The sequence below is a fragment of the Rhinopithecus roxellana genome, chromosome 18, assembly GCF_007565055.1.
Source record: "Rhinopithecus roxellana isolate Shanxi Qingling chromosome 18, ASM756505v1, whole genome shotgun sequence".
Taxonomy (NCBI): domain Eukaryota; kingdom Metazoa; phylum Chordata; class Mammalia; order Primates; family Cercopithecidae; genus Rhinopithecus; species Rhinopithecus roxellana.
Window position 1 is genome coordinate 60,863,871 of NC_044566.1, and position 15,235 is coordinate 60,879,105.

Sequence of the window (15,235 nt, forward strand, 5' to 3'; positions counted from 1 at the left end):
AAGAGGGCCTGGGAGGAAACATTGAGAAAATGGCAAACTAGGGTGGAGAGAGGTTGTCCAGAAAATAGGAAGTAACATTTAAGAGTCATGGAAGTAGACCTTAAACAAACAAAAAAACTGAGATAATGAATATATTAATTAGCTTGACTAAATAATATATATATATATATATATATATATATATATATATATCACGTACACCATAAATATATATAGTTTTGTCAATTATACTCTAATAAAACTGGGGAAAAGAGAGTCATGGAGTCTTAATCCCATCAGATACCTCATAGAGTTCTGGCGAAATAAGAACAGCCACCTAGTGATGAAGAGGCCATTGGTCACATTAGCAGAGAAATTTCAATGGAGTTCTGGGGACGGGTCCAGATTCCTGTGGGTTGAGGAGCAAATAAGCAAGAAGGCAACAGAGACACACGAAGGCTACTATTTTTTTTCTTTTGTCTCCATTGATGTTTATAAAAACACATATGTAACATGTATGTAAGTTGCAAGACACAGTAATGAAATGAATATCACCATCCATCACCAACTAAAGAACAGAACATGACCACAGCACCTCCTCCGTCTGGCTCTGAGAAGCACTCTTTCATGAAGTTTGATTCCAAAGGACAGAAGAAAGTGAGTGATGCAAGCCAGAGGGATAAGACAAGAAAAGCAATTTTTTCTTTTATCTTTTTGAAATTAAATGTTTAATTTTTATGGATTTAGGGGTACAAGTCCAGTTGTGTCACATGAATGTATTTTGTAGTGCTAAAGTCTGGGCTTCTAGTTTACCTATCACCTGAATAGTGAACACTGTACCCAGTGGGTGGTATTTCATCTCTCACCCCCCTCACCCTCTGCTATTTGAAGTCTCCCATGTCTATTGTTCCACTCTGTAGGTTCGTGTGTACCCACTGTTTAGCTTCCACTTATAAGTGAGAGCATATGGTTTTAAATTTTCTGTTTCTGAATCACTTCATTAAGGACATTGGCCTCCAGTTCCGTCTATGTTGCTGCAAAAGACATGATTTCCTTCTTTTTGATGGCTGAATAGTACTCCATGGCATACATCATCCACTTATGGACACTTAGGTTGATTCCATGGCTTTGCTATTATGAATATTGCTGCCATAAATATATGAGTGCAAGGATCTTTTTAATATAACACTTTCTTTTCCTTTGGTTAGATGAGTAGTGAGATTGCTAGATTAAAGACAGTTCTATTTTTAGTTCTTTGAAAGATCTCCATACTGTTTTTCATAGAGGCTGTACTAATTCACATTCCCCCCAACAGTGTATAAGCTTTCAAGAAAGGCATTTTTAAAAAGATCGATTGAGAAGTTGAACAGAGGAGGGTGGAAACATATTGAGCAGTATGGTAATACAAGTCCTACTGTTGGAATCTGTCCCCCAGATTTTATGTGTTGAAAACTTAATCCCCAAATGTATATGCTGATTTGAAGTGTGGTTTTTGGGAGGTTATTAATATTAGATAAGGTAATCAGGCTGGGGCCTCCATCATGGGCCTGGTGGCTTTATAAAAAGAAGAGAGGCCAGAGCTGATACGCACACACCCTGGCCCTCTTGCCGTGTGATGTCCTCCACCATGTTGTGATGTTGTGATGCAGCAAGAAGGCCTTCAGCGGGTGTTGGTACCATGCTCTTGAACTTTCCAGTCTCCAGAAATGTAAGAAATGTCTCTTCTTTACAAATTTTGTAGTCTGTGGTATTCGTTACAGCAATAGAAAATGGACTAAGTCTCTCAGAGGAGATCTGGGGAAAGAAACAGAGATGAGGCATCTGGCTAGTTTTGCAGCGTGTACTGTTTCTACAGGAGAAGTGATTAGCACGTCTTTCTCTTCTCCAGGGACAAATAAGGGGAGAACATGGTTAACATCAGTGAAAGGGATTGAGGCCAAAGCACCCTATTTAATGGAGCAGTGAGGCCCTGCAACATCATTCCTGACAGGTTATAGGAGAGGCTCACAGCTCTCTGCCTGGGACAAGCTGCACAGTGGCAGGGGCTTAAGACAAATAGCTGCTTTGAGTCTCTCCCACAGGAAATTACTGTCTGTCCTCCAGTCCTCTTGAAGGCGATAGGTAAGGAAACATCACCCTTGTGTAAAGAAAACTCACATCTCCAAGGCAGGAGCAAAGAAGGTTTTCAAAATGAGACTCTGGGGCATGGAAACCAAGCAGGTCTTGACCATTTCCTCATGTCTGTCTCCGCGTCATGGTTCTTGTTACCATGACACCTGATATGTTCAGAGCCACTTTTCTCCCTCTGTTCTCTGGACTGAATGTAGAAAAAAACATAGTTATTTTCAACGTTCCCCTCTAACTAGAACTAAAATTGTCTAGATTCAAAAGTACAATAGTGAAACACAAAAATGCAAAAACAAGCAACCAAAAAGCCTCCCAAAAAACTAGGTAAAATAAATAAATATAAAAAGTATAAATATAAAAAGTACTGAACTTTGGAAATACCCACTTTGGGCTACACAGAAGCAATCTGCTTTTCTTCTATACCTTCTGCCAGCTCTGCCCTTGCCCAATAACACATATTCATGGAGCACTTCTTATGTGCCAGGACTGAGCTAATTGCTTCAAATGGATTATCGTCTCATTTAGTTTCCATAGCATTTTCATGAGGTGATTGTTCATATTACTAACATCACCCCCAATGTTTCTGTAGGTGAAGTCACTGAGGCTTGAAGAGGTTGCATGAGTCACTTGCAGAACTGGGATTCTGGTGGACACCAGACTCAGCTATGCCCGATGGCCTTGGATTTGTCTTTCAGCCACTGGAGGGCTTACTCTGTAGCCCCTCAGATATGTGCTTCTCACTCACCAGAAGGTCTCCATTCTACCCTATCCTGTCTTCCTTTTATTTGATGAGCTGTAGGCTTTACATCTCTCTTGAAATCAAATCCACAGAATTAAACCCCATTCTCCAGCTGAGGTCTGACCTGTGCCTAGGATGAAATAGGGGGAAGTCTATTACTTTCTTTGTGATGAACACAAATTTTATGTAAATGCAACAATACTTTTGTGCTTTTTAAAAAAATTTTACTTTAAGTTCTGGGATGCATGTGCAGAATGTGCAGGTTTGTTACATAGGTATGCATGTGCCATGGCGCTTTGCTGCATTTTGTACATTTTTTTTTTCTGTTAATTCACTGTTCTACATTCTGAACTTGTATCACACACTTGCTTTTAAACCTAAGTGAAAAATTTTATTTTTATTCTTGTTAAATTTTATCTTGTTTTAGCCCATGCTTATAGCATGTTAAATTTTTACCAATATCTTTTGATCCAACATATTAGTTTTTGCCTCCAACTTTCTGCTATCTGTGAATCTGATAAGTTGGCTTTGTGTATCTTCATCCAACTCATTCATAAAGAAAAATCAAAGACAAAGGTACGAGAACAGAACCCTGTACCCTACAGATCATTTTCTAGTTGCCACTGACTCTCCGTCTTCAAATAATGCTGGAATTTTCTGTCCCAACACATAGGAATATGCCTAACTATAGTATAATGTAGCAATATATTTTTAAAAAAATCTAATGAAGATTTAAAAGATCCTGCCAAGTAGCCTGCCTTTATTGCAGGTATAATATTTTCAATTAACAAATTCAGGGAAACAAAAAATGTACTTACACTGTTAAAATGTATTATATATCTTGATCCACCTATTGGACCCAATAGTGATATTCTTAATGTAGGTGAATCCAGGTAAAGTGAGCCAATTCTGTGCCCATCTGATTGTCTCTATTTATTTTAGTAACATATGAAGCAATGTCCAGGCAAACATTAGAAATATGCTAGGAGTGCCAGACAGGGTTGTGTGCTCACTTGAGAGTCTGTCTATGAATTTAAAGAGAAGCTGGTATGATTAGTTGTAAATTAGTCTTGGTGTTGTTGAGCTGTGTGGGTGCAGGTGGAAATCAGGTGGCTAGCAGGGCTTAAGTCAAGTTTTAGCTTTGCAAGGTCAGTGAAGGGAGGAAGGCAGGAGAGAGGGGGCCATGGAATCTGTGTTGGGTTAGATGGGGCAGAAGGGCACCAGAAGAAGGTTGAGAGTAGGAAACGGTTGGGTTGTTGCTTTGGTAGGCCCAGCAATTCCTTGGGCGGCACTACAGGGTAGAAGAGCTGGAAGGAAAGGCTGTGGTTATCAGGATAGAGGGTCTTTTACAGATGCCAGATGTGCTGCTGAGGTGGGAAGGAAGTGGTGGGTCATTGGAAACAAAGAGCCTGAGGATTTGAGAGGCCAAGATGCTGAATCAGTCATCTATGTGGGTATTGAAGTTGTTAAGAAATATGACAGAAAGGAAGAAAGAGCCCAGTAGATAAAATTATCCATGAATAGAAAAAATTGGAGAGGGAGGGATACAAACAGGAGTGACTAGGTCAAGTGTGACAGCATGAATCTCAGCTGATCCACAACGGGGTGATCTGAGGACAACAACATAGAGAACAATATTCTGCAGTCCTTCTGCATTTGTGTTTGACTGTTGTGTTATAGGGTGGGAAGTGCTACAAATACAGGGTTAAAACCAAAATAAAACAACAACAAAAAACCCTTTTTCAGTTTCTGAAGAGCACTCAGTGTTAATTACATGACAATATGCTAAATGTACCCCCCACTGGCAATGGCAAACATGTGCAGAACAAAAAAATCAAAGTACTTAAGGACTCCTAGCAAATAATAAGTAAAAAACATACTAATAGCTCAACTGTTTCTTTGACAGTTGAAGAAGGAATTTTACTCCAGGCAGATTAAACATAGAAGTTTTGCCTAGAACCATTAAAAAAAAAAAAAAAGAAAGAAAAATCCCAAGTTACTAATAGAAGCAGAGTTGTAAATGGACTCACTTGGCAAAAATAAAATTTTGATAAAATGAAACTTCTCTGTGAAATTATTGTGGATCATTTCTTATAATGCATCTGAGCAATATCCCCAAGGTTTTTGAGTTTGCTTTTTTCCCACAATGTCTTATGATGATTAATTCAGTTTGATGCCTGATTATATAGAATGAAACTTACAGCAAACACATAAAACATATGTGTAAGATAAAGCTACATTTTATAATTTGTTTTGAATAGGTTTTGCCATTAATTAATTGGAAATGGAGAAAATTAATACAAAGTTGAATGTATTATATGTAATACAGGAGTAAATGTATAATAGTAAATGAATAAATCCAGGAGTATATGTATGATATATATTCTCTCTTCTGTCATCTATAAAAATGCTGACATGTTTTCCATCACATATTTAAATCCTAGTCACCCATGAAGCCAACCCAAGCCCTACCCCCTTCATAAAATCTTCTAGGACTTCCCCGGGTTTCATGATCTCCTTCTCTTCTGAAATCCTGTAGCATCTTTATTCAGTGAAATGTTGTTTATCACCTATTATGGATCAAGTATTATATCAAACACTGGGGCAGCAGGGAAAGACTAATTAGGGGAGAAATAGTAAAAACAACAGTAAAACTGACTAGTTCTTATTGGCCGGGAATTGTTATAAATGCTTTGAAATTTACTAACTATGATTTCTCACAACATTGTGAGGCAAATACCATTATTATTTCCATTTTAGAGGTGAGCAAATAGAGACACAGACAGGTGAAGACATTTACCGAAAGTCATAGGGCTAGGAGGTGGTAGATTCAGATTCAAAACCAATTATCCCTGATTCTAAAGCTCTTAACCATCTGAGTCGTTCAGCTGCTTTGTGCTTTCATTTCCTCATCTCAGAAAAAAGCATAATACTCGACATTTGCCCTAATTTATAGGGTTTTATAAGATTCAAATAAGAGAATAGATTTAGAAATATTTTAAAAATTGAATCTGCTGAAGTAATGCAAAGTAATAATAATAACTATGAATTGTTTCCTGTGAACTAACTCATTCAATTCTCAAAAGAACTCCATGGTAGCTCTTCAAATAGTCCCCTAATTTATGATGGGGAAACTGGGATACAGATAGTTCATATCACTGCTGAGAATACCAACCCAGGGAGTCTGACCCCAAAAGCCATGCTCTAATTTCTAAACTCTGCTGCCTTATTTCTGAACTTTGTTCTGTGACCAGCACATGGGGTCAGGCTGGCCGGGTGTCAATGGTAGTCAGGGAGGACCATGCTGAGGTTAGGATGAACTTCAGGGACCTACCCTGGCCTCATGGTTAGCCTGGTCCCTGAGGCTGTACCAGTAAGCTCTGACCCTGGAGTGAGTACCACCCCACAGCCTTCCAGCAAAATGACTGGGTAGCAGAGCCCTGCCATGAGATCCCCCGCTGAGTAAGGTATCTGCAGTGATGGACAGTGTCCCCTTAACCAAAAGCAAGCACAACCCACCTTTCCTCTGGGAAAAGCCCAGAGTATGTGATTCCTGTAATTCTTGGTGACCTCAGTGTGAACATTTCCTGTTAACACAACACATTGCTTCCAGAAAAGTCCTTTGCATTTTTGCTTCTCTCTCATTTTTAGTGAGTATTTCTTTAAATTAAACTTGCAGATAGCTTAAATGGACTGATTCAAGATCTGCCCTTTCTACTCCTCCTAATAAATCTGGGTTTGGTTTAGCATCTACATACCTGGTTGCTCTGGCCAAAAATCTCATTGTCTAATTACTCATGCTGGGAGAGGCAAATTTTGAATTATTAAAATGTAAAGTCTTGGTGGCTCAAGAAAGGAAAATATTCTGTTGATGTGATGTATAATTTTTATATAATAATTCACTTAATCACTTTTCAGGCTCTATGAAAAGTAGATCTTAGAAACCATCTAGTTCAACTCATTTCACAACAGAGAAACCCAAGGTCCCAGAAAAATAACAGATTCTGTCCCCGATCACACAGGTAGTTAGCAAGAGGGGACTAGAATCCCAAACTCCTAATTCCATAGTTCCATTCTCATTCAATGAATAGTTGCATTCCAACTGAAATGTGAGCTTGAAGGATATACTTTATAAATCAAATAGATGTATATGTGACTTATGCTCAACATTTCAGTGGGCATAATGGAAAGCATATTTTCACTTCACTCTCTGGGTCTTTTTGAAGTTTGTTATCTAGAGGGTTGCACAAAATAAAAGAGGTTCTTTTCAGATTTCATAAAATACCATTAGAATGCTACAAACAAGAAAATTCCGACATTAATGGCAGAAGTACTGTTCCTCTATGAAGCAGAGTTTGTTTTCCATGAAAATAAAGTTTATTTTCCACTTAGTCTCTGTTTCATATAAATATGAAAAATATTCTCTATAAAATTTATCTGAGGAGGAGATTCACAGGTTTGATACATTGGATGAGAGAATTTCCATCTGTTAATGGAGTTGTTAGTAGTTCCAACAAAAATACTGACATACAGCATAAAAATTTATTGTCCCAAAACATGCCCTATAAGACCCAAAATACAACTTTATATCACATTTTATTGCACAACTCTTTTACTTTTTTCATTTACTTTGATATAAGTGAAAGGAACATTAAAATGTCTTTTGTATTCAACCCCAAATATATTAAATTATTGTTTTCTTAGATCATTTATGTCATTAAAAATTCTTTCCATAACAGTATGATAGGAAGTAGAGCAAAGGAAGCTAGTACATAAATGGAAACCACCGGTGTTTACCCAGGGTGGCATTGAGCACCTTTCCAAGTATCAGGTGGTGTTTTTCACTGTGAAAAGAGAAACAATATCTAAGCCATCAACTTCTTCATAAGACAATTTGGAAGGAGTTCATAGGTAAATTAACATCACAAAAGGACTATCTTTAACTTGGGTAAACTCAAAAAATCAGAACAAATTTTGTATTTGCAACATAGTGAAAATAATTTTAAATAGGAATTTTCTAAAGTGAAATAATTTCCTTAGATATTTGAGAACTGTTGTGTATTGATATAAGATTTCATGAATAATTTTTGGGTTATTCTTCTGCATACCAATGTGATATTTTTACTGGAAAATATTTCTCAAGAATTTTCAGAATTAAATTAGTTCCCCCAATTAACTAAGAACCTTCAGAAAAATTGACTTAAATTTATTTGTCTGTTTGTAGAACCACCACCTACTTAGTTGTAGTAGAGCCTGGGTGGGGGATGTCTGAGTTTTATTGTTGTGAGCTCTTCTTAGAATGTAACCCATCTTCTTCTTTTTATTTGGTTCTGTGATTTAATAGCCCCAGATAAGTTTCATCAAGCATCATGTCACATTCATATTTGGAACGAAGTTGATTGGCTGGTTGCATTAGGTACAGAGAAGCAAGCCGTGGGCTTAATTATTCATGCATTCTTTCATTCAAATATTTATCAAGGTTAAGTCTGTCCCAGGCACTCTTTAAGGCACTAGGGATATAAAGATATAAGACACTCAAGGAGTTAATAGTATAATGATGTAGAAGTAGTGATTAAACAGTATATGAAGTATCACAGGATGGATCATGTGGAATACTCTAGGAGAATGTAGGAAAGATACCTAACTCAAGTTTGAGGTTGAAGAAGGATGAAGAATGAGCAGGAATAACACAGGTAAAGATGGGGAGGGGAAGAGCATTCTAGCAGTAGGAGCAACAGGAGCTAGGGCCTAGGTGTGCATCCCGTAAGGCTCGGTCTGGCTAGGCTTGGATCTGAGTAGAAGTAGAAGGAGACTAAGCCTGGAAGGTGAGTAGTGGTGGGTCCTGAAGAGTCATACATGTTCCTTGAGGAATTTGGACTTTATGCTGAGGTCAAAAAAAAAGAAATACCCTCAAGGGTTTATGTAGAGAATAACACAATCAAATTGATATTTCAGAAAGTGGACTGGCAGCAGAGGGGAATAAATTCTGAGGGGTCCAGGATGTTGGAAGGTGCTATGGTTTGGATGTGGTTTGTTCCTCCCCAAGAACTCGTGTTAAAATTTGGTCTGCAATGTGGTATTGAGGTGTGATGGGACCTTTAAGACATGTTTGGGTGACAGGGGCTCTGTCTTTATGAAGGAGTTAATGCCGTTCTTACAGGAATGAGTTAGATCCATGGAATTGAGAATTCAGCTTCCTTGGCTTCCTCGGCTTCCTCTACCACCACGTGATACCTCCTGTCATGGTATAAAGCAGCATGAGGCCCTCACTGGATGTTGGCACCATGCTCTCCGATTTTTAGCCTCCAGAACTGTGAGACAAAATAAACCTTTTTCCTATATAAAGTATCCAGTGTGGGGTGTTCTGTTATAACCACAGAAAATGAACTAAGGCAGCAGGTAAGTCAGTGAAGGGGCAGTTGCAATGGTCCTGGAGACAAAGGACAGTGTCCTGAACCAAATGGCACTGCCACATCAGTGAGGCCCACGATCTTATAATCAAGTGAGAATCAAACATAGGAGACACAGTGACAGCATGATGGGGAGAATGAGGCTGTTTGTGTACACATTTCCATACAACTTGGAAATAATGTTTGCATAAAACCATGCATTTCTTTGTCTGATATGTTCTCTATCTTGTTCTTGGACAAAAATCTCAAAAAAATACCAGACCACACAGTTTTACATTCTCAGATATGTGCAAACCGAATTTCAAAGCTCTGACTTAAAGCTTTTAAAACTGAGGGCCAATGCTGTGAAACTCATTAGCATAGGTGAAGCTGGAGACTGTTAGCCTCATAACCAAGCTCTGAGGCCAGCAATTAATCCTGTTAAACTCCCTCTTTCAGTAAAAAGAGACAGTTGCTCTCTGAAATGGCAGGTTTCTGAAGCCAAGAATACATCTCCCCACTGTTTGCCTCCGCTCTGAATCCAGACCCTTAAGACCACTAGGTGACACTGTGGAACGTGGTCATTGCATTGAGCTATTTTCACAGGCGAGAAAGTGAAGTCAGCTTTCGAGTCCCCTACAATTTTATTTAAATAAGAAAAGCCACTTGCTTCTCAACCATTTTTCCCAATTCAGTTATTTCCAACTTGGTGAAATAGCTCGTTTTTACAAAAAAAAAAAAAAAAAAAAAAAAAAAAAAAAAGCACTAGAAAGGATAATTATTTTTTGTGTGTGAATTAAATCTTAGAAGACTGCTACTTCCAAATTAATACATTTTGTAAGAATGTTTGTTTAGGAAGTTTCCTTAAGCAGAGGGATACCAGCAGACCCATTCCATCACCATCAAAAAAGAACACACAAAATAAAACAAAAGTATTAAACTGTTTTTGCTATTAACACTGTCTTCTGACTTTATACTCTGGGTTTGCTGTTTCAGTTTGGTTTTTCCTGGTCCCATAAGATATATGAATAGTTTACTTTCTGGGAATTAGTTCTTTCTCCCACCACTGGGACCTGTGCATTTATTTTTTTCTTCTCTTTTTCTTATTTTCCTAACTTCTACTTCTGCTCTATTGAGTAGTTATATATTCATCCATTTCTTTATGTATTCATTGATTCATACTCTAAAGATTTATGGTTGCATTGCTATTCTTATGAAGAAGATATTTGTGTAGCAAGAAACAGACATTTTTGTGCTTTCTCCCTAAGGGACGTATAATGTTACATCTTTTAAAGTTATGTTTTCCAGGTTATCTTGTCTTTCTAGGTATTTGATGAAACAAACACACATTTCTCTTCTTTTTAATTTGCCTCTTTATGTACCTGTATACACATTTTCCTCTACAATGACCTCAGCAACTTGAACATCTTATTTCCATCAGGGTATAGTTATCTCTTTGCTCTACCTCTTAGCCATTGTACATTAAAGTCAGGTTTTTACTTTTACTATAAAATGTACTTCCTTCCCTCAATTTAGCATCAAACCAACTAGGCATTCTTAGGTTACTTTTCCTTCCACTGTCTCCTTTAGGAAAGATTCCTTGCTTTGTTATTTCAAACTATTACAGGTTTTTGTTTAATAGAACAAGAGAACTAGAAAGTTCTTTCCCACCTCATTTTATTCAGGTCATTTAAAAAAAGTGTGAATCCCTGCCCAGAACCCTGTTTTATCTGAGTTATGTGCAATGAACACTGAGTTCCAGTCTCTTGCAAATAGATCTTCAACTCCCTAGACCCAGAGGACTCTACATGGGCAGTGTGTGCTTCTATCATCAGCTGTCAGTGGTCTGTGGAGCTGACAAGGACCCTTCAGCTGTTAGACCCATATTTCTTCATGTCAGTAACCATGACAGCAACTTTTGTCCAACCTGCCTCTCCAGGGGTATCTGGTTGCAGAATAGTTCACTTTCAGCTGGGTTTCCTGGATTCTTGGGATTTATCTTTCTTTCAAGTTCCTGCCCCGCTATGAGAGCCCCGTTCTCTGAACACTGGCCTTTCTGCCTTTTCAAAGACTTATGCACATTACCTCGTTTAATGTTAACTCTAACCAGATGAAATATCATTTTCTGTTTTCGACAAACATGCAAACAGAGAGAGATTCAAGGCCATTTTTCTACAGATTCTTAGTTAATTAGGAAAACTAGAATTTGAATATAAATAACCAAACCCCACATTTTTCTCATTGTATCATATTAGCTCCAACTCTTTAACCATCTGAAGCCCATTTTCTCCTCTTAATCACCACCGTAACTAGACCTGCACTGTCCAAGATGGTAGCCACTAACTGCACGTAGTGATTGAGCACTTTAAATGTGGCTAGTTCTAACAGAAATGGCTGAATGTGCAAAACACAACCAGATTGCAAAAACAAGTACAAAAAATAATTAAAATATCTCAACTATAACTTAAAAATATTTGTTTTATGTTGAAATGGTAATTTTTTGAATATATTGAGTTAAAGTATATCATTAAAATTAATTTTACCTCTTGTTTCACTTTTTAAAATGTGGCTAATGGAAAATCTAAAATTTCATAAATAATACATTGGACAGTGCTAATCCAGACCATTTGTAAGTAGCTGTATAATCACAAGAATTCACGTTTTATCTTTCTTCAGTTAAAGACTATGAAATCTTCATAAGAAAGATAACACAATGTATACATACCGCAAATCTTTTAACCCTAAATAAAGACAAGGTGGAATATTTGAAGGGTTCTTCATCTTCCCAGACAACCTGCATGGATTTCTTACTGTTAGACTCATTCCTCTGAAATAATGTATCCAAGAGCTACCATTCAAGTGAAAATTTCTTTACTATGAGTCATTATGGCAAAAGATTAAAGATCAGCATGTCAAATTATCTTTTAAAGGGTATTGTGCATGTGGTTTTGATCTGGGAGGAAATGAGAAACATTGCAAGCTCAGGTACTGATAATGGAATAAAATGAATACTTGGCAATCATCAATAATCAAATAAACAAAATAGAACATTTTTTGGTGTCATTTTAGAAGAAGATTCAAGCGCAACATGGAACTACCTCTATGGTTATTGCTACGCTGCTAATTAATGACTATTATCTTTGATTTGATTTAACATAATCCAGAAATTTATATTGCTTGGTGCAATGTAGATAGAGCCTTAAGTGGGATGTGCCTTGCGTTTCAGATGCCTGAAATTATATAAAATCAATGTTTTGAAGATTGTCCAAATATTTTAGTTTTCATGAGGAAGATTTGGAATGGTTGATTTATATATCATTGGTGGATCTTCTCCATTGCTGTTCAGCAAGTTGGCATCATTGTCCCAAATAACAGAAAGTGTGAGGCATAGAGAAGAAATGCAGAAGAATATAGTAATATCTTTGTAGTTAAAAGCTGGTTAAATTGTCATGTTTCCATTAGTAGATAAGAAATCAAAGACAGATTAAAAAATTTTTTTCAAAGCAGGAAAAAGAGAAAGACATCTAATAGTCAGTAGTCAAGTCACTTATTTATTAAGAGAAATCTAGAAGTTTGATGAAGTTAGGTTATACAATCACAAAGTATAAATTTAGTCAACATTCAAGCCTCTAGAAACACTCTGTGAAGGGGGGTTTATTGTTTATTATTTATATTCATACTATAGAATATTCTAATGGTGGCCCTCACAGAGACATGAGTGGCACAGCTACAGACATGGTACAGCTCTGAAAAACCATCATCACTGGAGGACTGGACAGGCTGGCTGTGAGCATTTCTAACAGGCATAGTGACTGCTGCTTTTGTGGTGATATTTATGTTGATCTAAATTTTTGAATAGTTCTAGTTTTGTGCAGTTTTACTGAATGTGAGTCAATGAATGTATAATTAAATGTGATTTAATATTAGGATTTAATAAATTGTTTCACAATGAAATTGTTTTCTAGATATTGTGCCCAAATTTTTGGTTTCTTTCTATGAAAGAAAATCCTTCCAGTCCCTACCTTCTGTATAGCAACTAGCTTGGAAGGATCTCCCCTACTGCATCCCCCAGGGGATCAAAGGATAGCCGCTCTGTGCTTTGATTAGAAAATTTAATTCATTTAGGTTTAAGTAATTATTGATAGGTGAGGACTTTTGCCATTTTGTTAATTTTTTTTCTGACTGTTTTGTTGTATTTTTGTTCCTTTCTTCTCTCTTGCCGTCTTCATTTGTGATTTGATGTTTTCTGTTGTGGTGGTATGTTCTGATTCCTTTCTCTTAATATTTTTATTATCCACTACAGGTTTTATTCTTGGTGATTACTGTCATGCGCGTCCGTGTGAAGAGACCACCAAACAGGCTTTGTGTGAGCAACATGGCTGTTTATTTCACCTGGGTGCAGGCGGGCTGAGTCCGAAAAAAGAGTCGGCGAAGGGAGGTAAGCGTGGGGCCATTTTATAGGATTTGGGTAGGTAAAGGAAAATTCCAGTCAAAGGGGGGTTGTTCTCTGGCGGGCAGGAGTGGGGGGTCACAAGGTGCTCAGTGGGGGAGCTTTTTGAGCCAGGATTAGCCAGGAAAAGGAATTTCACAAGATAATATCATCGCTTAAGGCAAGGACCAGTCATTTTCACTTCTTTTGTGGTGGAATGTCATCGGTTAAGGTGAGGCAGGGCATTTTCACTTCTTTTGTGGTGGAATGTCATCGGTTAAGGTGAGGCAGGGCATTTGCACTTCTTTTGTGGTGGAATGTCATCGGTTAAGGTGAGGCAGGGCATTTGCACTTCTTTTGTGGTGGAATGTCATCAGTTAAGGTGAGGCAGGGCATTTGCACTTCTTTTGTGGTGGAATGTCATCGGTTAAGGTGAGGCAGGGCATTTGCACTTCTTTTGTGATTCTTTGGTTACTTCAGGCCATCTGGGTGTATATGTGCAAGTCACAGGGGATGCAATGGCTTGGCTTGGGCTCAGAGGCCTGACATTCCTGCCTTCTTATATTAATAAGAAAAATGAAACAAAATAGTGTTGAGTGTTGGGGCGGCGAAAATTTTTGGGGGGGTGGTATGGAGAGAGAATGGGCGATGTTTCTCAGGGCTGCTTCAAGCGGGATTAGGGGCGGTATGGGAACCTAGAGTGGGAGAGATTAAGCTGAAGGCAAATCCTCAGGCTTGATGTGTGGGAAAGGGAGGGGGCCTGAACAATCCCTGAGGGGCAGTAGAATAGCAGATGGAACACTGAGAAGTGATCTCCTTGAGGATAGATTTCCATGATGGAAGCGAAATGAGAGGTTCTAAGAGACGGGCTAGCGGCTTGTAACTTACATGGAAGAGGTTATGAAATGACGACAGAATAAAATGGGCCTGTGAGGCTGGAAGGAGATATTTTCCTTGGTCTAAGAACCATTTGCCTTGTGTGGGAAGAGATTGACAGGTGGAAGTTTCAGTGGGAGAGTAGATAGGAGTGGCCGAAGTGAAGGAGGAAAACTGCCCTGCGGGATAGAAGTTGGAATGCTAGCTGTTTTTTTAGCTAACTTATCAGCATAAGCATTGTCTTGAGGGATGGTTGGGGGAAGGAAATAGATTTTGGAAGTTATGAGAACTGTAGAGAATTGAGCATAGTTGGTGATTTTCAGGGCATCTAACAGTATTAAAGCAGTGGCAGCCACTGCGCACAGACATGAGGGCTAGGCTAAAACAGTAAGGTCAAGTTGTTTGAACAGAAAGGCTAGAGGATGCGGTCCCAGCTCTTGTGTAAGAATTCTGACCGCACTAACCATGCCTAGGAAGGAAAGGAGTTGTTGTTTTGTAGAAGGGATTGGGGTTTGGGAGATTAGCCAGCCGAACACGATCAGCAGGGAGAGTAAGTGTGTATTTATGAGAATTATGCCGAGATAGGTAACGAATGAGGAAGAAATTTCGGCTTGACTGAAGTAATGCGGGCTGTCTGTGAAGCCTTGCGGCAGTACAGCCTAGGTAATTTGCTGAGCCTGATGGGTGTCAGGGTCA

The 15,235-nt window shown here is 38.3% G+C and overlaps 1 long non-coding RNA gene across 1 annotated transcript in view; it reads left to right on the top strand.

Moving 5' to 3' along the window:
- LOC115894576 overlaps positions 1 to 13,666 on the top strand; it is a 160,747-nt gene extending 147,081 nt beyond the window's left edge. The window contains exon 4 of the long non-coding RNA XR_004054705.1: positions 13,538 to 13,666. This is a non-coding gene — a long non-coding RNA (uncharacterized LOC115894576). The remainder of the gene's footprint in view (positions 1 to 13,537) is intronic.
- Positions 13,667 to 15,235: the final 1,569 nt, after the last annotated feature.